Source organism: Littorina saxatilis, linkage group LG13 (genome assembly GCF_037325665.1).
Source record: "Littorina saxatilis isolate snail1 linkage group LG13, US_GU_Lsax_2.0, whole genome shotgun sequence".
NCBI lineage: Eukaryota > Metazoa > Mollusca > Gastropoda > Littorinimorpha > Littorinidae > Littorina > Littorina saxatilis.
The window spans coordinates 1,866,813-1,889,700 of NC_090257.1; the positions used below are offsets into that span (position 1 = coordinate 1,866,813).

Consider the following 22,888-nt stretch of genomic DNA (forward strand, 5'->3'; position numbering starts at 1 on the left):
CACTCGCATTCATTTTGCTGGCGGTAGAAGGACACGGAAGCAGATGGACATGCAGACACGCACACAGATGGACATGCAGACACGCACACAGATGGACATGCAGACACGCACACAGATGGACATGCGGACATGGAGACAGATAGAACGGCTGCTGCGTTGCTGATATCGTAGATTTTATGATGATGATGTGTAATTTGATTTAAAAACAAAATGCTTCCACAAAAGACAGTAACAGTGCTGAATCCTCGAACCCCTTCCACCCCCCCCCTCCTCCCCCAAACCCTACCCCATCGCCATCCAAACCCAGCAAACATTAGCCCGATATTTTCAAAGCATAGCTCTCGCTCACTACCACACCCCTCTTCCCCTTCATCTCTATCCCCTCCCCTTCTGTCATACACAGGAAACCACAGTCACAAAATATGTTGTTGTGAGTTGCCCTGCAACCTTTGTGTCCTGTGCATGTTGGCGTGCTTACGCTCCTTTTTACCGGAATGCAGCCGAATTAGGTCCCCTTCTTGTGTTCGTGACATTTACCTCCCTTTCATCGATTGTGTCCCTTGAAATCTCCATCTTGTTGCCAGAATCGTCTGCTTTGGACCACCAAGCCCCCCTCCCCCCTCCGTCCTCCTCCTTCCCTCCTCTCTCCCCTCTCCCCATTCTATCTTCACCTCAAAAACGGAATAAAGTTAAACAAACACGAGGGCCACAGTTAATTCTAGTCTTGAACCCGTTGAGCTCTGGTTTGTAGATTGATCTTTCTTGGAACTGTGCACATTACTTTACTTTCAGATCTTTCACGCTTAAACGGGATCTTTGAGTAATTTTCGAGAATTTCGTACATTCTCGCGAGACTCGTACATCAGCATCCGGGTAACTCTCTAATTTAGACCTTGTCATGCTCCGAAATGGAAGAGCTCTAGGGGAGAGAAGGCACAGATTGAAGAAATATTATCCTGAATTGTGGGCCTTTTCCATTTGGCGGAGGAGAGATTGTTTAAAAAAAAAACGTCCAACACAGGCCGATTTTTATGGTCATCTCTACTTCAACCAATGAGGAGGGCGCGAAATATTAAAGGAGACAAAGAAAGAAGAGAAAAGCGGAAAGCTGTGTAGTGAAAGTAAAGAAGATAGGAAGGGGTGTGGTTTTTAAGGTATTGATTAATTAAAGCTACAAAATTTGACGGTGCTTTGGAGACTCTTAATGAGAATAAAGTGTGCAAGGAAAGGACAGAAAATTGCCGGTGTTCTATTATTTTCCAGTACCAGGGCGAAAACAGAAAGAATAAAAAAGTTATTGGCATACCGCATGGACGGGGATTCATGACGCATTTTAGTGTGGTCATTTTTAAGGAATACATTTCTGGCCACAGTTTGTTTTTATATTGAATTGTACTTGTAGTACCGGAGAGAAACTTCATCGTGAGTAAATGTTGTTTTCATTTTCGTATTTGCTTACCTGCAACAGAGGGCATACATAAATAGTGTTCTTCGTTCTAAACTTTCCCTCCTCGAGTTCCTTTTCATTTCACCGTCATGGGCAAATTAAGAAAGCCGTGATTTACATGCTTCTGTAAAACAGCAATTAATCATCATGAGCTTTTTCTAACAATGAGAAAACGTTCCCCTCTTCTATAGAGTTAAAGATGACAGAGAGAGAGAGAGAGAGAGAGAGAGAGAGAGAGAGAGAGAGAGAGAGAGAGAGAGAGAGAGAGAGAGAGAGAGAGAGAGAGAGAGAGAGAGAGAGAGAGAGAGAGAGAGAGAGAGAGAGAGAGAGACACACACACAGACAGACAGAGATTGTGTGGGTGCGTGCGTACGTACGTGTGTTTGCATGCATGTTCGTGAGCGAGCATACTCGTGTTTGAGTGTCCCGTCGCGATATAACCTTGAATGGTTGAAAACGACGTTAAACACCAAATAAAGAAAGAAAGTGTTTGAGTGTGCTCGCTATTGAATTGATTTCTTCTTTTTCTTCAGCGTTCGACGTGATTGATTTCACTTCTTCATAAAGAAGCGTGATTCCGGCCTCTATGCCAAGGCGATTTTGCTTCAAAGATTACACTTTCCACTTAATGGAAATGAGAAGAGAAAAGCGACTGAGCTGGCTCAGAAGGCGGCCAACAATAGAATGGGGCCACGGAAGAAAGGGGAATGGTGTGAACAGTAGAAGCCGCAAGAAATAAAGTGATCAATGACAAGAACAAATTAAAGCCAGACGACTTTAAACTTTACGGCACACTGCTTCCTGTGTGAGCAGTTAGACTCACTATCTCAGTGCTAGCCAGGCTTTGATATTAAAGCCTAGGTCCCACTGTCACGAATTTTGACGGCGAACTACAACGATTTGGGATTCGTGGAGAAAATCATCGAGGTCGTTGTGGTTCGTATTACTTCTTTCTTGTTCGGCCGATTTTTCGCAAACATCGTGGTGGCAAAATCGTGGTAACTCGTTGTGGTTCGTATTACTTCGTTCTTGTTCGGCCGATTTTTCGCAATTAGTCGTGGCAAACATCGTTGTGGCAAAATCGTGGTAACTCGTTGTGGTTCGCCAAAATATTCGTGATAGTGGGACCTAGGCTTAAGATGTAAGACCGGTCCTCCATTTGGTCGCATACCAAAACATGAACAGTCTCGGTGTTTGTTGTGCACAGCGTGGAATTGTTGACTCAGCAAAAAGTTGTGACGTTGCACACGAAGCAGTCAGTGTCATATCTGTTGGTATCTGTTCACATGAAAGCAAACAGTTATCCCATGTAGAATCCTTGACCTATCTGTGGACCAATCTGTGCTGATTTACAAGATCGTTTTGCACGGCCAGGAAGGTGCGTTAAACTCTCTTTATTGGATTTATTGAATCATTGACAAGTTAAGCATTTCAACAATGTTGAGCGATACGGCACGTGGCTCTGAACGGTTTCTCTTAAGTTCAAAGTGGTTCACGCCACGACACGGAAAGAGCTTGAATTTGAGATGAAAAATCGGATTGGACGCTGATTGCTGAGAGTCCTTCTTGTCTTGTCCCTTTGTCCTTTTCTTTGTTCAATTTAAAGTGTGAGGTTTTGGGTGGTCGCCTTGAATAATGGAAAGTGAAATTTGATATTTATTTGTGAAAACTGGAAAATGAATGAGAGTGTGTGTGTGTGAGTGTGTGTGTGTGTGAGTGTGTGTGTGTGTGTGGTTGTGAGTGTGTGAGTGTGTGAGTGTGTGTGTGTGTGTGTGTGTGAGTGTGTGAGTGTGTGTGTGTGTGCAGAGAGAGAGAGAGAGAGAGAGAGAGAGAGAGAGAGAGAGAGAGAGAGAGAGAGAGAGAGAGAGAGAGAGAGGGAGAGGGAGAGGGAGAGAGAGAGAGAGAGAGGGAGAGGGAGAGAGAGTTTTGAGGTGATGGCCATTTTTCTCTGTTTTTGTCTTTGTCTCAATTTTTTGCTGTCCCTCTCCGTGTTTTTCTCTCATTTTCTCTGTGTCTTTTTTGCATTCTCTTGCTTAGCCAGATTTCCTGTTCACCCGAAAAGCTCTTTTGTCAGAGTGTACACACGGCTGTTCCTTTACCAGTAAGAATGGTAAATGACTCTTGGTGCTACCTGATTGTCTATTCAGTTTCAAGTCTTTTGTTTTTCTCTCGCCTGCGGCACTATAATGCGGTCTTTCGAGGATATTTATATATTGTCTGTGGACTTTTGAACTGTCTGGCTTAGTGGCTGTTTGATTTTTAAAGCTGTGTCGATGGTTTTGTATTGTGTGTGCTTCGTCTTTACACCCCCGGTATAGGGGTGTGTATAGGTTTCGCTCGATGTGTTTGTGTGTTTGTGGGTTTGTGTGTTTGTGTTCGCATATAGATCTCAAGAATGAACGGACCGATCGTCACCAAAATTGGTGAACAGGTTCTATACATTCCTGAGACGGTCCTTACAAAAATTGGGACCAGTCAAACACACGGTTAGGGAGTTATTGGTGGATTAAGATTCTACAAGGACTTATAGAGGGACATATTAATGGTCAAAGGAAAATAACCTTCTCAGTTGGTGGCAGTGAGAATGGTTATTTCCCTTTGACCAACGGGGGTGTTTTTCCTACCTCGGAGGAATTTCTTGTTAAAGAAAGATTCGTAAGGTAATGTACTTTTCGTAAAGAATTAGCGTTCAAAAGACGCTGATAGGTGTTTTTTTTTTATTGAAGGCCAAGGTACAAGATAGCACTAAAAATGTACTCACCAGAAAAAAGCAACATGAACACATAACACGAACTAGTTTCGACTGTTGGCTTTGTGACAGGGGAGGCTACCGCTCCTTTCACAGCAGACTCTGCACCCGAGTTGTTGGCCTTTAAAGTCAACACCTGTGGTTTGAAGAGTTCTGTTTGTGATGGGGTCTGGTGGTTTCCGATTGTCGGTATGTTCATGGAAACCTTCGGGTTTGCATAACAGTTTTTATAGGGCTAAGAAATTAGCCCTAACATTTTCAATCCTGTTTGATTGCACTTCGCTTCCCGAGGTGATCGTAGTGTTTCGGCACACGGTTACACCTTCATCAGCAAAAACAAAAACAATAAGCTCAAAATAAGAGTAGACAGAGAAAGAAAATGTAGAGAATGAGCACAGAGGAATACAGACAGCGTGTATCGTGACCTAAAGGCCAATTTTTTTTTTCTCGACGTGTTTTTGTTTTGTTTACAAAGAGTATTGTTGCTGCACACAGAAAACGAGAGCCGTGTTTTGTTTGTTTACAAAGAGTATTGTTGCTGCACACAGAAAACGAGAGCCGTGTTTTGTTTGTTTACAAAGAGTATTGTTGCTGCACACAGAAAACGAGAGCCGTGTTTTTGTTTGTTTACAAAGAGTATTGTTGCTGCACACAGAAAACGAGAGCCGTGTTTTTGTTTGTTTACAAAGAGTATTGTTGTTGCACACAGAAAACGAGAGCCGTGTTTTGTTTGTTTACAAAGAGTATTGTTGCTGCACACAGAAAACGAGAGCCGTGTTTTGTTTGTTTACAAAGAGTATTGTTGCTGCACACAGAAAACGAGAGCCGTGTTTTTTTTGTTTACAAAGAGTATTGTTGCTGCACACAGAAAACGAGAGCCGTGTTTTGTTTGTTTACAAAGAGTATTGTTGCTGCACACAGAAAACGAGAGCCGTGTTTTGTTTGTTTACAAAGAGTATTGTTGCTGCACACAGAAAACGAGAGCCGGGTTTTGTTGTTTACAAAGAGTATTGTTGCTGCACACAGAAAACGAGAGCCGTGTTTTGTTTGTTTACAAAGAGTATTGTTGCTGCACACAGAAAACGAGAGCCGTGTTTTTGTTTGTTTACAAAGAGTATTGTTGTTGCACACAGAAAACGAGAGCCGTGTTTTTTTTGTTTACAAAGAGTATTGTTGCTGCACACAGAAAACGAGAGCCGTGTTTTGTTTGTTTACAAAGAGTATTGTTGCTGCACACAGAAAACGAGAGCCGGGTTTTGTTGTTTACAAAGAGTATTGTTGCTGCACACAGAAAACGAGAGCCGTGTTTTGTTGTTTACAAAGAGTATTGTTGCTGCACACAGAAAACGAGAGCCGTGTTTTGTTTGTTTACAAAGAGTATTGTTGCTGCACACAGAAAACGAGAGCCGTGTTTTGTTGTTTACAAAGAGTATTGTTGCTGCACACAGAAAACGAGAGCCGTGTTTTGTTTGTTTACAAAGAGTATTGTTGCTGCACACAGAAAACGAGAGCCGTGTTTTGTTGTTTACAAAGAGTATTGTTGTTGCACACAGAAAACGAGAGCCGTGTTTTGTTTGTTTACAAAGAGTATTGTTGCTGCACACAGAAAACGAGAGCCGTGTTTTGTTTGTTTACAAAGAGTATTGTTGCTGCACACAGAAAACGAGAGCCGTGTTTTGTTTGTTTACAAAGAGTATTGTTGCTGCACACAGAAAACGAGAGCCGTGTTTTCTTTCTGTGTATAGACTGATTTTATTTCTTTTTCTTGATCTGCTTCAAAAGAATAACCGATTTTGTTTTTCAGAATAGATGGATTTCCCAGACCGTGTCTTTGACACATGTCTCATGTTTGAATCTGAGCATTTGAATGGCCCCTTCCTCCCTCCCTCGATCGATACAACTCCACTCGTCGCCTTTCATTTTCTTCATTAAATGACGAAAGTGTTTGACAGTGAAATGCTATGCTTTCTTTGCTTAGAATTAGAGTAAAGTGTTTATCTTTAGCTGATTGAAATCTGACGTTAACTAGGGGAAAAACACACACACTTGTGTTGTTTGAATGAGGTTCGGGAGGTCACAGCTCGAGCCGACGGATTTTTGAAATGCAGTTGAAATCTGGCGTTAACTGGGCGGATAAACACACTTGTCTACAAAAAACTTAATTTGTTTCGTTTGGGTGATTGTCTGGCGGTTACAGCGCGAGTCAACGGAATGTTTAAAGCATACTTTTGTTCCACAGTGGGTATTGTTTGAAACACTTTTGACACATTGAGTTAAATCCGAAAGCGTTTATGTTTTTATTTTTGAAAGGTTAATCGATTGAAATGAATTTATTATACTTGACTCTTTCATGTCAGCGAGAAAGAGGAATGCTAAAAGAAACTGGTCCGGGTTCAAATCTTCGTTTGTTTGTTTGTTTGTTGTTTGTTTGTTTTATCATGAGCATCGGTGGGTGGGGATGTTTCACTCTCCGATCAATGCTTAATGCAGGAACAATGCTAGGAGCTCAGGCAGACAGCCCCCCCCTCCACCCCTCCAAAATAACCCACCCAAACCAAACCAAACCAAACCAAACAAAAAAGCCACTCAAAAACAAATCCTTAGCTCCCCCTAAAAAACAGAGAGTAAATAAACAACCCAAAGCAAACAAACATAAAGAAGAATACAAAAGGAGAAACTAACTCGAACATTCTGAAATGGACTCTTAATATACATATATAGAAACTAGATGATTACCCGCTTCGCCGGGTACCGGCTTCGCCGGGAAGAAGTAGAGCCGAATACCAGGCTGCGACCCCCAACGTTCATACACCCCTCCCTCTTTCACACATACACACACGCCCCCACCCCCCCCTCCCATTTGCTCCCAGGCCCCAAACGGCCCGAGTCGGAAGCACTAAGCTGACCAAACAGCTGTCTGGACGGGATCACGCAATTTGAGTTAGGGGATAATTATTCCCGGATCCCCGCAGTATCATAGAGCACGCCCGCTAACACCTTCCCTCACCCGGGATAGAAAGACGGAGAAGTGGACCATCCCCCCAAGGAGACCCGCTAACCCCGGTCCTGGTTTCTGAGACTGAGTGGTCGAGTGTGTGTATGTGTGTTTGTGTGTGTGTGTGTATGTGTGTGTGTGTGTGTGGGGGGGTGGAGGGGTAAGGGAGGTTAAAATGTACAGCGTGAGAGAAGAACGAGAACAAAACATTGAACTTGTTAATTCATAGGAAAGATAATTAGTTGGTGCAAATCCCTCTTAGTCGCCTTTTTCAGTATGGAACACTCAGTTTGTTAATAGATAGGAAAGATAATTATTTGGTGCAATTCCTTCTTAGGCGCCTTTTTTTTTTAGTATGGAACGCCCAATTATCTCCGTCAATACTACTCACATACACACAAGAGGTCGAAATCGTCTGTGGAAATTCAATTTTTTTGACAGTTCCAATGGTATTGTTAAGTTAGTCTTTCAATAGCTAATCAGTGGAAGTGTTCCTGTCTCATTTACAGAATGTTTGCTTTGGATGTTGGCTGAGACAAAAAGGTAACTAAGGCTGTGACATTTTTAACGTGTGAAGTTCATTACTTTGACAACGGAAATGTCAAGATTTAAACTGATTTCAGTCGTAGTGGGGGCAAGCGGAGATGTCAAGATTTAAACTGATTTCAGTCGTTGTGGGGGCAAGCGGAGATGTCAAGATTTAAACTGATTTCAGTCGTAGTGGGGGCAAGCGGAGATGTCAAGATTTAAACTGATTTCAGTCGTAGTGGGGGCAAGCGGAGATGTCAAGATTTAAACTGATTTCAGTCGTAGTGGGGGCAAGCGGAGATGTCAAGATTTAAACTGATTTCAGTCGTAGTGGGGGCAAGCGGAGATGTCAAGATTTAAACTGATTTCAGTCGTAGTGGGGGCAAGCGGAGATGTCAAGATTTAAACTGATTTCAGTCGTAGTGGGGGCAAGCGGAAATGTCAAGATTTAAACTGATTTCAGTCGTAGTGGGGGCAAGCGGAGATGCGAATAACGTCGTGGATCATATTTCAGACCTCAACTAATTGGTTGAAACAATGTTTTATTTCCATTACTACTACTACTCAACTACTTCCATACATGTACTTTATTTATAGTTTCCTGATATGACCTTTCAAGGCCTATAGTTCACTTTGCTTTGACGAGCAATGACTGTTATGTGCGTATATCCAGCCAAAAGGTCATGCTATTTATGCTGAGGTTGTTTACCTCCAGATGATTTTTGAATTACTTGCCTTGTAGAAGAGATTCCGCAGCTAAGAGAATTCTGTAACAGACAAGCACTTATTTATAACCGTTAGTAATTTAAGTTCTAAAGCGCATTTATTTACTGAGAGACGATAAGCAATAATCTTAAAATCTGAGTATTTGAACATTTGCAGAAGTATAACATGATTTAGAGAAATGTGCTTTAGAACTATTTCTCAAACTCATGTTACACTTCTTGAAATCCGAGTACTTGAAAAAAAAGCGAGAGTTAGTTTGAAAGTCGTTTCTGTTAGTCCTTCACTCTTTCGCGGTCAATACAACTTCAACTACCCAGCGTTGTCTTTCCGACTTTGCTCCAACATTGGTATCGGTAACCTGCCTACCTTTTCGTTTTACGGACAGTCAGACACTATCATGATTCTTTCTCCCGCTGTCATTTTCTCAAATTTGACAATTTTGTCGACTTCTCTGCGTACGTCTGAACGGGTTTACAGGCTTTTACGACAAGTGTGAAATCCAGCATTTTAACCGCTCTAGTCTGGACTCCGGAATGCCCAGGCGCTAATGTCTTTCTGTCTCTAATGTTCCGGCGCTGGGAGACCTAATGCGACCGTCTGCCTGGAGGTAGTGGAGCCATTAGGTCTCAGACCATGTCGCCTTTCCCATTCTTTCAGCTCCCTTTTTCTCCTTCTCGGTGGATTCCGGTGCTTAGACAACAGGCAGAGGTTGCTTTTGCACTTCAGGTAATCGTCAAAGTCGTTTTGAGAGACGAGTAGCAAAAAAGCGAACGAAGAAGAACTGTGTTGAAGTTTGCTGCTGTAAGAAATTGTCTCGGTCAATAGGTTAAGGGGAGACAGGGTAGGCGGGCACTTTTTTATTTTATTTTGGAAACAGCTTGCTGCTTGTTTGATTTTTGCAAGCAGAATAACCTAATTAAGGGAAACCATTTTAAATTTTGAGTGAAAAGCAATTTTTGGGGGTTTTATTCACCAAAATGTGAAAAAAACGTTATAAAATGTGCTTTTTTTAAAATGTTGCAGTTTGTGAACCAGTGCATGTTTTGATCCAATTTTTCTTCTTTGCAGCAATATGTGTGTGTTTAATAATTCTGTGCATCGAAAAGCATTTCTAAGCAATATATTATTTTAATTTAGCATTTTCAGTTACCGGTTCAGTTCTGATAAGAAAAATACATGAGATCCTAACTGTCAGACTCATAAAAACCCAACCAATGCACTGAACTCTTATTCCATGCACAGAACTGATGCTGTACAACTCATAAACAACATATACAAAAACTGAACAAATCCATCAAGCCTTTCAAAAGTTGCAACATTTTAATTGTAGCGTTTTGTCTGAAAATTACATTCAGAGAAAACAGCATTTTAAAGATTTGAACCAGTACATACAAAAACAAGTAGCACAGTGCACCCTGAATTCATATGTTTTTATCAGAATGACCACTTTACTATGATGGGGAAATGATTTGACGATCAAATTATCCGGACTTTTTTTTAAAAATCATTTGAAAACTCATCTATGTTAGTGCAGATATGAATCAAAATGAAACTGTCGGACTCATAAAAACACAAGGAATCCACTGTATTCTTATTCCATGCACAGAAATGGTGCTTCACAAATCATAAACAACATATACAAAATTGGAACAAATCCATCTAGCCATTCAAAAGTTACAACATTTTAATTACCACATTTTGTCTCAAATTACATGTAGAGAAAACAGCATGTAAAAGAGTCTCACTAGTACCCCGGTAAACTAGTACCACAGTAGAGCTTGAATTAATGGGGTGGTTTTTTTTTAACCAGAATAACACTTTAACTATGAAGGGGAAATGATTTGATAATCAAATTATCAGATTTTTTTAATTAAAAAAAAATCATATGAAAACATTAAAAAAGTCAATTATCTGTGTTTGTGCTGATATGAAAATATTGATCAGAACCAAACTGTCAGACTCATAAAAACCCAACGGATGCACTGATTTCTTATTCCATTGCATAGAAATGATGCTTCACAAATCATCAACAGCATTACATAATTATATATACACAAATGGAACAAAGCTATCAAGCCATTCAAAAGTTGCAACATTTTAATTACAGTATTTCTGTGCTCAATCCTAACACTGCAGCAAATTTCTGTAAAGCTGAATGTCCCTTTCCATGTACCAACATGGTCATACGCGGATTATTTTAAATGCAACTTTACCACCCGAAGCGTTGCAAACACCGGGAGAAGAGTAAACAACTGCAGACTTGAATGGACACTCATATGCACTCCAGATGCAGGGCCTGTGCAAATCCTTGGGCTGATGCATCACCTTCTTTCATAATCAGACTGCTATCAGACAAGCATTCAGTACAGGATATAGACCTTTCAGCAATAGATTGAGCTGATCAATGTTGACAAAAGCCCAACACATGTCAGCGGAGTGACGTTGCACAGTACCAGTATCCATATCTGCATGCTTGTGATGGGTCAGAAGATGGCAAAGTATCTGTATCTTCTTATGGTTGGTCAGAAGATGGCAAAGCTGATGTTTCTGCTGTGGAAGAGGGTAGTTCCGGTTTAGCAAACTTTTCCATCAGGTCAATCTTTCTCCTCGCTGCCACCACAGGAAGACTGGTTCTCCCCTTGCTCCAACCTAATAAATACACAAACACTGATTTAATATTTGATACAACTGTCCATGGTTTTTGTTTGTAATAAGCTGCAAATTTTAAGACTCAATATAAACGTCAACAAGTGCTTGTACTTTATTTTGCAAATGACCATGTTACATGGGGTGTACCTCAACTTTTTGGCTAGGCCAGTAAATCAGAAATCCCAATCAGCCCCCAACCACTGAACCAGGCGGGTTTTCTTACAACCACCTCAGCGGCTCGTACCCACATATGTCGGTTGACGAACACACACACACACACAAAAGACATTCATTAATTTAACAGTGACTCATACTCATTACATGTGGATTTGCACTACTTATTAATACCCAAACACACACAACTTAATGACAAAAAAGTGTATGTTTTAATATATAATGATAAATAATTGAAAATAAAAGCAGCCACGAAAAAGCAAAAGAAATCAAAGTATTCTCACCCTGTCACACACTAAACCTCACAGAAGGTTATCCCATATATACAGTAGTACCTGCCATATCCGGTCACCCATTAGTCATTGCAAAGGTGACCGCAAATATCAGGTGGCCGTTCATTACAGGCCCCCTCCTCCTCCAAAAAAACCCAAAAAACACGATCAAGTTTTCATGAAGAAAAGAAAGCGATCATCCACGAGCCGCCGATTCATTGTCTCTGTTAGTTTTGCTTTCGTTTATACATCTTAATTATTTGCGTGTTTAACTCGATCGTCTTGGCTAAGCTATTGTTTCGTATGTTTCTATGTGTGTTGTTTGGATTATTATATATGTATTTGAGTGTCAGATAAACAAGTGTTTCAAACTCACATCAGCTGTGATCGATCCGGAAGTGACTGCCGTAAATGTACATGTATGCGCATGTCTGTATTTACAGTTTGCGCATGCGTAAGTATTCATGTCGTCTGCTCGTGCTGTGCCGTCTGTGCACACAACACACACACACACACACACACCACAGGCGCTCGCCCGCGAAAGTGACAAGTGGCCGTTAAGTGGCCGCTCCTGTCGAGTAAGAGGGGCACCTTAGGGCAAAAATCAGTGACCGTTGACCGCGTCAGACAGGTTAACGGCCATTAAGAGTCAATTATAGAAGGAAAACTCATTAGTCATGGGAAAGCTGGCCGCTCCGGGTAGGTTCACGCCCACGAAAGGGCCGGAAATGGAAGGGACTACTGTATACATACCAGCCCCTATCACAAAATTTACATGTCAAGTTTACAATGGGATTTGAGTAACCACACAATCACATACAATGATACACACAGGAACTAATACTGAAACTAGCTGAATTATTTTCTTTCTTTCTTCCTTTCTTTTCATATTTTTCTTTTAAAATTAATTCATTTCATCACACTTGCTATGTATTTGCTTGTTTCTTGTCTGTTGTCTGTTTTGTGTGTGTGTGTGTGTGTGTGTGTGTGTGTGTGTGTGTGTGTGTGTGTGTGTGTGTGTTCTGTGTGTGTGTATACATTTTCAGATTTCCTAAACCTAGCACTGTTTGCAGGTGATCTTTATGCTTTTGATTCATGAGTTGCCGCCCCAGTCCTTTAGTTTAACTCTTTTTTTTTTCTTTGGTGAAGTAAATTGGATCTATTTTTTTATTCCTTAGTTAATGGAAAAGAATTGACAACAATATTGCTGTCAATGATAGGTTGGTCAGCCATGCTGGTGTAAACCAATCCTTTAGAATTAGAGAACGCTCTCCAGTAGGGTACTTATTTTCCTACGGTCAATGACCAGAAACAGAAACTGTGTCAGTCGTACATCGCTCAGATGCTGCTTCTCAGTTTGACCACAGACAAAGAATAATGATGACATGTTACACCATAGTAAGCTCTCAAGGACTGGCCAGCGAAGAACAATAAAATAGGGGTTGTGAAGACGATATCACAGAGATGATCGAGGGAGGGAGGGGGGGGGGGGGGGGGGGGGGGGGGGGAGGGGGTTGCGGCGGCGGCATGGTCAGTAAATTGGATCAAGAAACCCGCAAAATACTTCAGACACAAACTGTTTATCATTTACCTGCAAACCCTAACACATTCTTACAACAACAACAACATAACAATGTGCAATAAATCACGTTGTCAAACAAACAAGATCGAAAAGAGAAAGAAGCAAAACCCACCTCGTCGAGTCAAGAATCTTAGAATGTCGTCTGCTTCAATTCGATCATGTTGGTTCATTTCGGAGTGTTGTTACTTCCTTCTACTGTTCGCTGCTGCTGGTTCATCTTTCTCTGATATTTCTTGCCACTATGCCGAACATTTCCAATGTTAGGGTTGTTCTCCGCAGCTCAAAACTTTGAAAAATGCTGCTGAATCGGTGAAAAAGTCATGGATTTGTTGACACCGGGGGACTGATAAGTTGTCTACTGCGCTTGCGCCAAATGCCTTTGACCTACATATATTTGCATATATTAATTCCGGGGTTTCGGTTGGAACGGATTCTCTCTCTTTGTGCCTATGTCAACGGAAATTCCCCAACGGTGATGACGTCATCTTGAAGAACGGAAATTTCCACACAGTTTGAACAGCGAAGGGTCATGTCATGTGCGCACATTTACCAGCACGGAGTATCCAAAGTAGACCATTTTTTCGATTTTTTTGATAAAACACAGACAAAAACAACAAAACATCGGTTTGAAAATGGTTTTATTTGCATGAATACATGTCTAAAATGACAAAAGCAGATTATTGAATGCATTCCAGGATGTTCAAAGGTGTGAAAAATGCAACAACCCCAAAAAGGTGTATGAGACCAAAAATAACTCATTTTGCCTACCCGGTCTGCCCTTAACACATTTGTTATTAATTAATTTAATGTAGGGTAGTCCCTCCTTTAGGACGAGGGCCAGATGTATAAAGTCAAACTACTGATTATTCTACCACTCTTGTCAAATAAAAATGTGTAATTGTTATTAACGATAGTCTCGACAAATCTTACTTACAAAGGAATAAGAAAGGCCTGATTGGCTTGCTCGTTTACTTATTGAATACGGTGAACACGCTCGGTACCTATGCAAAGTTGTTGGTGATTTTAACTCAATTTTGGCGTTTTGCCGACTCACTTTCGACGGCAAACGGCATCCCTGTTATTTTATACCAGGGCACATGAAGGTTAAACTCGCGTTGGTCGTTATAGTGAATATCAGTCCAGAGAGATATGGAATGCTTTGAGAGTGTGACCAGCAAAAGTTGAGCCCTGGGCTTTTGAAAATTTGATGAGGTGCACGAAGCCAAAGTAGGTGCCATCCAAGTGGGAGCCAGACGTGGGGTCTGATTGGTTGAAATCACCACCCATCTCAAGGTCACCCAACCAGACCCCGCGGCTGGCTCCCTCCCACTTGGGTGGCACCCACTTTCGCTTCGTGCACCTTAGCCCTGGGGACTACTGGGCCGTCACTACCACCCGTCATACGTGTTGGTTCTGCCATTTGACTCCCATGGCCATGCTCGCACCTTGTCAATCACTATTAATACTCCTCCCCTCCTCTCATCCCCCTCCCTCTCCCCCTTGGCCATGCTCGCACCTTGTTAATCACTATTAATACTCCTCCCCTCCTCTCATCCCCCTCCCTCTCTCCCTTGGCCATGCTCGCACCTTGTCAATCACTATTAATACTCCTCCCATCCTCTCATCCCCCTCCCTCTCCCCCTTGGCCATGCTCGCACCTTGTCAATCACTATTAATACTCCTCCCCTCCTCTCATCCCCCTCCCTCTCTCCCATGGCCATGCTCGCACCTTGTCAATCACTATTAATACTCCTCCCCTCCTCTCATCCCCCTCCCTCTCCCCCTTGTCAATCACTATTAATACTCCTCCCCTCCTCTCACCCCCCTCCCTCTCCCGCTTGGCCATGCTCGCACCTTGTCAATCACTATTAATACTCTTCCCCTCCTCTCATCCCCCTCCCTCTCCCCCTTGGCCATGCTCGCACCTTGTCAATCACTATTAATACTCCTCCCCTCCTCTCACCCCCCCCCCTCTCCCCCTCCCTCTCCCCCTTGGCCATGCTCGCACCTTGTCAATCACTATTAATACTCCTCCCCTCCTCTCACCCCCCTCCCTCTCCCCCTTGGCCATGCTCGCACCTTGTCAATCACTATTAATACTCCTCCCCTCCTCTCATCCCCCTCCCTCTCCCCCTTGGCCATGCTCGCACCTTGTCAATCACTATTAATACTCCTCCCCTCCTCTCACCCCCCTCCCTCTCTCCCATGGCCATGCTCGCACCTTGTCAATCACTATTAATACTCCTCCCCTCCTCTCATCCCCCTCCCTCTCCCCCTTGTCAATCACTATTAATACTCCTCCCCTCCTCTCATCCCCCTCCCTCTCTCCCTTGGCCATGCTCGCACCTTGTCAATCACTATTAATACTCCTCCCCTCCTCTCATCCCCCTCCCTCTCTCCCTTGGCCGTGCTCGCACCTTGTCAATCACTATTAATACTCCTCCCCTCCTCTCATCCCCCTCCCTCTCTCCCTTGGCCATGCTCGCACCTTGTCAATCACTATTAATACTCCTCCCCTCCTCTTATCCCCCTCCCTCTCTCCCTCCCCTCAGCCCGCGCCCTATGTGCCCTTTTCCTATTCCTTCGTGTATACAGCGGAACCCCGCGCCCTATGTGCCCTTTTCCTATTCCTTCGTGTATGCAGCGGAACCCCGCGCCCTATGTGCCCTTTTCCTATTCCTTGGTGTATATAGCGGAACCCCGCGCCCTATGTGCCCTTTTCCTATTCCTTCGTGTATACAGCGGAAGCCCGCGCCCTATGTGCCCTTTTCCTATTCCTTCGTGTATACAGCGGAACCCCGCGCCCTATGTGCCCTTTTCCTATTCCTTCGTGTATATAGCGGAACCCCGCGCCCTATGTGCCCTTTTCCTATTCCTTCGTGTATACAGCGGAAGCCCGCGCCCTATGTGCCCTTTTCCTATTCCTTCGTGTATACAGCGGAACCCCGCGCCCTATGTGCCCTTTTCCTATTCCTTCGTGTATACAGCGGAACCCCGCGCCCTATGTGCCCTTTTCCTATTCCTTCGTGTATACAGCGGAACCCCGCGCCCAATGTGCCCTTTTCCTATTCCTTCGTGTATACAGCGGAACCCCGCGCCAATGTGCCCTTTTCCTATTCCTTCGTGTATACAGCGGAACCCCGCGCCTTATGTGCCCTTTTCCTATTCTTTCGTGTATACAGCGGAACCCCGCGCCCAATGTGCCCTTTTCCTATTCCTTCGTGTATACAGCGGAACCCCGCGCCCAATGTGCCCTTTTCCTATTCCTTCGTGTATACAGCGGAACCCCGCGCCCTATGTGCCCTTTTCCTATTCCTTCGTGTATACAGCGGAACCCCGCGCCTTATGTGCCCTTTTCCTATTCCTTCGTGTATACAGCGGAACCCCGCGCCCAATGTGCCCTTTTCCTATTCCTTCGTGTATACAGCGGAACCCCGCGCCCAATGTGCCTTTTCCTATTCCTTCGTGTATACAGCGGAACCCCGCGCCCAATGTGCCCTTTTCCTATTCCTTCGTGTATACAGCGGAACCCCGCGCCCAATGTGCCCTTTTCCTATTCCTTCGTGTATACAGCGGAACCCCGCGCCCTATGTGCCCTTTTCCTATTCCTTCGTGTATACAGCGGAACCCCGCGCCCAATGTGCCCTTTTCCTATTCCTTCGTGTATACATCGGAACCCCGCGCCCAATGTGCCCTTTTCCTATTCCTTCGTGTATACAGCGGAACCCCGCGCCCTATGTGCCCTTTTCCTATTCCTTCGTGTATACAGCGGAACCCCGCGCCCTATGTGCCCTTTTCCTATTCCTTCGTGTATACAGCGGAACCCCGCGCCCAATGTGCCCTTTTCCTATTCCTTCGTGTATACAGCGGAACCCCGCGCCCAATGTGCCTTTTTCCTATTCCTTCGTGTATACAGCGGAACCCCGCGCCCAATGTGCCCTTTTCCTATTCCTTCGTGTATACAGCGGAACCCCGCGCCCTATGTGCCCTTGTCCTATTCCTTCGTGTATACAGTGGAACCCCGCTTTTAAGACACCCCCAATTTCAGAATTTCCCTTTTAAGATCTGGCTTTTGTTTGTGTTCATAACCTCTGTAAATGTACCTCCGTTGTAAGACTCCTGGGGGGGGGGGGGGGGGGGTGGAGGGGTGGAGGACTGCACTCCCCCGAGACCTTTCCAACATAATCTCAAGAAGTTTTTCTCTTCTTTTTTACTGACTTTGGAGTGGGAGTAAATATTTCTCTGATTTTTGTTTTTATGAGTGGCTTGCCACTTGTCGCTAGGGGCCCTTTCGTAGTGCGAAGGGGTTAAGTGAACTCTGCAGCCTTGAGTGTATTGCCTGCCAATCATATTGTCAGTCAGGTTATCACCAACAGCCCTATTTCCATTATTCTTTTCTGGCTTTAATTTCAATGCGCATTTTATTCTCTTATTACCGGGAAATTGGGATCGCTTCCTTCCAGCGGAAAGCTAGCAGCAACAAGAGTCGCGCTACCCAAATGTGTACGAGTATGTCTAGGCGCTGTCAGCCGCGTGCATTTGTGCCACAGTGGCCGAGGTCTCTTATGTTCCACGGCGGTGACATGGGGGTGGGACATAGATACGCCTCTTACACACGTCCATCCCAAGAAACAAACTCCCTGTCTGTTTCTCCCTCTTTCTCTCTCTGCTGTCACTCTCTCTCTCCCTGTCTGACTCCTGTCTGTTTGTCAGTTTGTCTCTCTCTCTCTCTTTCTTTCTCTAGCTCTCTCTCTTTCTTTCTCTCTCTTTCTCTCGCTCTCTCTCTCTCTCTCTCTCTCTCTCTCTCTCTCTCTCTCTCTCTCTCATTCCCTCCGTTTTTCTCTGTCTGTCAATCTGTCTGTCTGTCTGTCTGTGTCTCTCTCTGTCTATCTCCACCTGTCTGTTTGTCTGTCTGTCTGTCTGTCTAGCTCTCTTTCTCTCTCTCTCTCTCACTATCTCTTTCTCTCTCTTTCTCTCTCTCTTTCTCTCTCTCACTCTCTTTCTCTCTCTCTCTCTCTCTCTCTCTCTCTCTCTCTCTCTCTCTCTCTCTCTCTCTCTCTCTCTCTCTCTCTCGTGTCACCTGTGAGTATTTATTTCCGACACACCGTCATTAATTTTTTTATTTGTTTAAGAAAATGCCCCCCCCCCACGCCCTCTCTCTAACTCTTTTTTTGCTATCTTCTCACCTGTCAGATTTTATTTCGGACATGTCGTGAAAATGGACACGATGTCGATGGAATAAGCGCTCGTCAGTGAGTTCTCTCCCTTCCAGCTCCTTGCGAGGATTCCGCTGTCCTTCTTCATTAGCCAGATTTGTGAAGAAAGCGTTTTTCAAGAAAGAGAGATTGTGTGTGTGTGTGTGTGTGTGTGTGTGTGTGCGTGTGTGGTGTGGTGTGTGTGTGTGTGTGAGAGAGAGAGAGAGAGAGAGAGAGAGAGAGAGAGAGAGAGAGAGAGAGAGAGAGAGAGAGAGAGAGCGCGCATCTATATATATATAGATACGACTTGTGTCTGTCTGTGTGTGTGTGTGTCCGCGATGCGAAGCCAAAGTTCTCGGTGGATATTTTTCAAATTTTGAGACCGTATTCAGCTACACCCCGGACACAACCTCATCGATGAGATATTTCAAAACGTGCTCTCAGCGCGCAGCGCTGAACCGATTTTGGTTTTTCTCTGGATCCATTCCCAGTAACTCTTCCTTATCTTCTCCAGTGTTTTCAGCCGCGTTTGTCTCCCTTCCTCCGTGCCTTATTCATTAAGCTTTTGCTTTTTTTTATATATATATTTTAATAGAAAAGCAAGCACTATGCTGTAGCCTGTAGCTTATAAAGAGTGGAGAAAGAAGTTGCCCTGCACCGTTGTACAACCACAAGGCGAAGGTGCAAGGGCGCCGGGAAGCGTGTAGTGAAACGAACCATGGCCGATACCAAGCACGTACACCACTCACGTTGTCAATCATTATTATTAATATAGCCTGTTTCCCCCCCCCCCCCCCTTGACCCCTCCTCTCCATCCAAGTCCCTCATCCTCCTCCTTTTTGTACCAACTTGCTTCCTCTCCCCATCAGAAGAACCCCCTATCCACCCCTAACCCAATCTCCCCCCCCCCTCCCCCCTCCACTGCTCCCGATGGCTTCTATTGGTGATAAGCGTTTGTGCTACGTCGCCCAGTGGAGGAGGGTGTTAGCGCCAACCTATTGCCCGGCTGTTATATTATTATTATCAGAGCTTTGCGCGTGGAGGGGCTGCTGATGATGATGACCGCTTCATAATAGTGTTTTAAGTGTTCCAGTGATTGAGCGCTTACTGAGTTGGGGCGAGATTTTTTGTGGTAGTATCTACAGTGAAACAGATTGACTATTTCATCGTGTTTTTGACTACTATTGTTGTGTTGAGTGTTCCAGTGATAGAGAGCTAATTGTGCTGGAGCGAGATTTGTGTGTGTGTGAATATAGAGTGAAACAGATTGACTATTGCATCGTGTTTTTGACTGCAATAGTGTTTTGAGTGTTCCAGTGATTGAGTGCTTATTGTGCTGGAGCGAGATATTTGTGTGGTGCTATGTACTGTGAGAGTATAGAGTGAAACAGATTGACAATTGCATCGTGTTTACGACTACAATAAGTGTTCAATCTCTGAATGTTCTTGTGATAAAAACGTTCACTTTGCTGGAGTGTTGTTGTTGTTGTGAGTGTTACTGCCGATTGGCTACATACCATTGTTGCGACTGCGATAGTGTTTTGAGTTTTCTAGTGATTTAAAGTTTATTGCGCTGGGACTGGGAGTGAGAATATGGAGAGATTTAGATTGGATTTCTTTTCAGAGTTAACGGCTGCAATTGTGTTCAGAGTGTTCCAGTGATTTAAAGTTTATTGCGCTGGGAGTAAGAATATAGAGATATTGAGATTGGATTACTTAAGAGTTAACGGCTGCAATAGTGTTTTGAGTGTTCCAGTGATTTAACGTGTATTGCGCTGAGAGTGAGAATATAGACAGATTTAGATTGGTTTACTTAACAGAGTCAACGGCTGCAATTGTGTTTTAAGTGTTCCAGTAATTGAGCGTTTACTGTGATGGAGTGTGATTTTTCTTGTTTCAGTTTGTACATGTATAACAGTGAGATTATAGAATGATTCTGTAGATTGGCCGTAGTGTTTTCGACTACAGCAGTGATTTAAGTGTTCGTGATTGAGCTCTGGAGTGTGACTTTTTTTTAAACGTGCAAAGGTTTGGAGTGATTAAGAGTTCGACTGACTATAACAATGTTTTTAGTGCATTAAGTGCAGTCAGTAGTTACAGTGATTGAACATTTCAAAGCGCTCGAATGTGGCCTGCACGCACAGAGGTTAGAGTGATGTATGCGGCTACAAAAGTGTTTTCGGCGCAATAAGTGTTGTACTTGATTCAGTGGTTGGCGTTTAAAGTGCCCCTAGTGCGATTTCTGTACGTGTAGCGCTCTGATGATTTTAATCAGCTACAATCGTGTAACGGCGACTTGGCGTTTGAAAGTGCTGGAGTTTAAGTGTGTATTTTCTGTATAACTGGGATTTAGACTAACTATACAACAGTGTTTTATTTGAAGTGTTATCACTGATTGAACGATTCGAAGTGTTAGAGTGTGAATTTTGCAGAGGGGCTGTGGTATTTTAAGTGTTCCGGCGATCAGACATTTGAAGCGGTCAGTATGACGGTTGTATACTTGCAGTAATTGGGTCATTTAGATCGAGTTCAATAGGTTTTCGAAAGGGTAGATATTGTTATTCTTGTGTGTTCTGTTCTTGTTTTAAGCATAAACGTGGTGACATTTGTTTTTATTGGTCTACTGGCAAATTCAAAGAGAATTATAATCGTCGAAGAACAGACGTTTTGGATGCGGGGATGAAGTGGACAGATTTTTCCTTGGAAGCTCGTTTTTATTGACATATTGTCATACTGGTTTACCCAGTGGGGATTGAGCAGGAAGATCTTACGGATTAAGTTTAAGTCAGGTTAATCCACACGTGGTAGAGAAGAGTATTGAAATGACCTCCGCTGCTATTATCTTCAGTACCGGCACGGTTGGCCTAGTGGTAAGGCGTCCGCCCCGTCACGGATCGGGAGGTCGTGGGTTCGAACCCCGGCCGGGTCATACCTAAGACTTTAAAATAGTGGCTGCTCCGCCTGGCGTCTGGCATTATGGGGTTAGTGCTAGGACTGGTTGGTCCGGTGTCAGAATAATGTGACTGGGTGAGACATGAAGCCTGTGCTGCGACTTCTGTCTTGTGTGTGGCGCACGTTGTATGTCAAAGCAGCACCGCCCTGATATGGCCCTTCGTGGTCGGCTGGGCGTTAAGCAAACAAACAAACAAAACATATTATCTTCAGCTTTTCCCCGTCGTTGTCCTTAGACAGTGGAACCCCCTGTAAGACCCAGCAATTGAAGACTCCCTCCCTTTTAAGACCCTGCATGTTTTCTCAGATTTTTTATTTTATTCATAACCTCTGTAAATGAACTCCATTTCAGAAAACCTCCTTCTTAACACTTTCTGTGACTCACCTATGACTCAGGCTATATTGACCAAGTTTTTTTTTAGCCGAGACCAGCTGTGCTGCAGCAGGTCACTCAGAATTGTAGAAACTGTGTAACTGTACTGTGTATCAACACGCTGGAATGCAGGCGTTATATGGACGTGAAAGGAAGCGACTGAAGCTAACAGTCTGAGCGAATATCAGTATCCGGACCTGGTCAGATAGAGCCAAATGAGTGGGTACGGATATATCCGTACCTGGGAGACAATGAGTTAAGGCCTGGCTTTCTCAGAGTTGTGGAGGTCTTACAAAAGGGGTTCCACTGTATCGCTATAGTTTGTGGAGTTTTGTTTATTACCCGCACCTGCACTACCTGTACATACTGACTGAGATCAAGCACCTGCACTACCTGTACATACTGACTGAGATCAAGCACCTGCACTACCTGTACATACTGACTGAGATCAAGCACCTGCACTACCTGTACATACTGACTGAGATCAAGCACCTGCACTACCTGTACACACTGACTGAGATCAAGCACCTGCACTACCTGTACATACTGACTGAGATCAAGTACGTGCGACTGGCCTTGCCTGCACAAAGTGTAGTTGTAATAAGCACAGTGCGTTCTTTGAAGCTGTGTAGAATCGCCCACCTGTAGCGAATGAATGTCGCTGTGAATTAATTATCACATCCAGCAGTGCACAGAAAAGAAGTGTCAGTCACTTTGTATGTCTTCAGAGTTGTTTGCTGTAGGCGATTCGGTGAGGCTGATTCAGTTGATTGGATTTTTGTCTTACTCGCGGTCGGTAGAATGTGATGTGACAGTACTATATGGGTAAAAAACCCACCAACATGTGGCGTAGCTATATGAACATATGGATTTCAGTACATAGAGATATTGGAAACGTATCTCTCTCTTTTTCTCTTTTTCTCTTTCTCCCTCTTCTCGTCCCTGTCTGTCTCTCATTCCTTTTCTGTCCGCCTGTCTGTCTGCCTGTCTGCGCGCACACACACACACACACACACACACACACACACACACACACACACACACACACACACACACACACACACGCACGCAGACAGGCACGCACGCACGCACACTTACGCACACACACACACACACACACACACACACACACACACACACACACACATAAGCACGTAGACATACACAGAGGGAAAGCTACAGTTACAAATCTATCTCAGTCCATCAGGCAAAGTATACGTATAGTACGTCGAGTTTTGTCGAGAAA

General features: G+C 43.9%; 1 protein-coding gene and 1 long non-coding RNA gene across 2 annotated transcripts in view; one reads left to right on the forward strand and one right to left on the reverse strand.

Annotated features, from left to right (window-relative positions):
• LOC138946251 (peripheral plasma membrane protein CASK-like) overlaps positions 1-22,888 on the forward strand; it is a 177,971-nt gene that overhangs the window by 86,822 nt on the left and 68,261 nt on the right. The gene's annotated exons all lie outside the window — the stretch shown is intronic.
• On the reverse strand, positions 9,747-13,759 carry LOC138946244 (uncharacterized). The gene is made up of 2 exons (XR_011449217.1): positions 13,235-13,759; positions 9,747-11,094 (listed from the first exon to the last, which is right to left on the reverse strand). It is a non-coding gene; the product is annotated as an uncharacterized lncRNA (long non-coding RNA).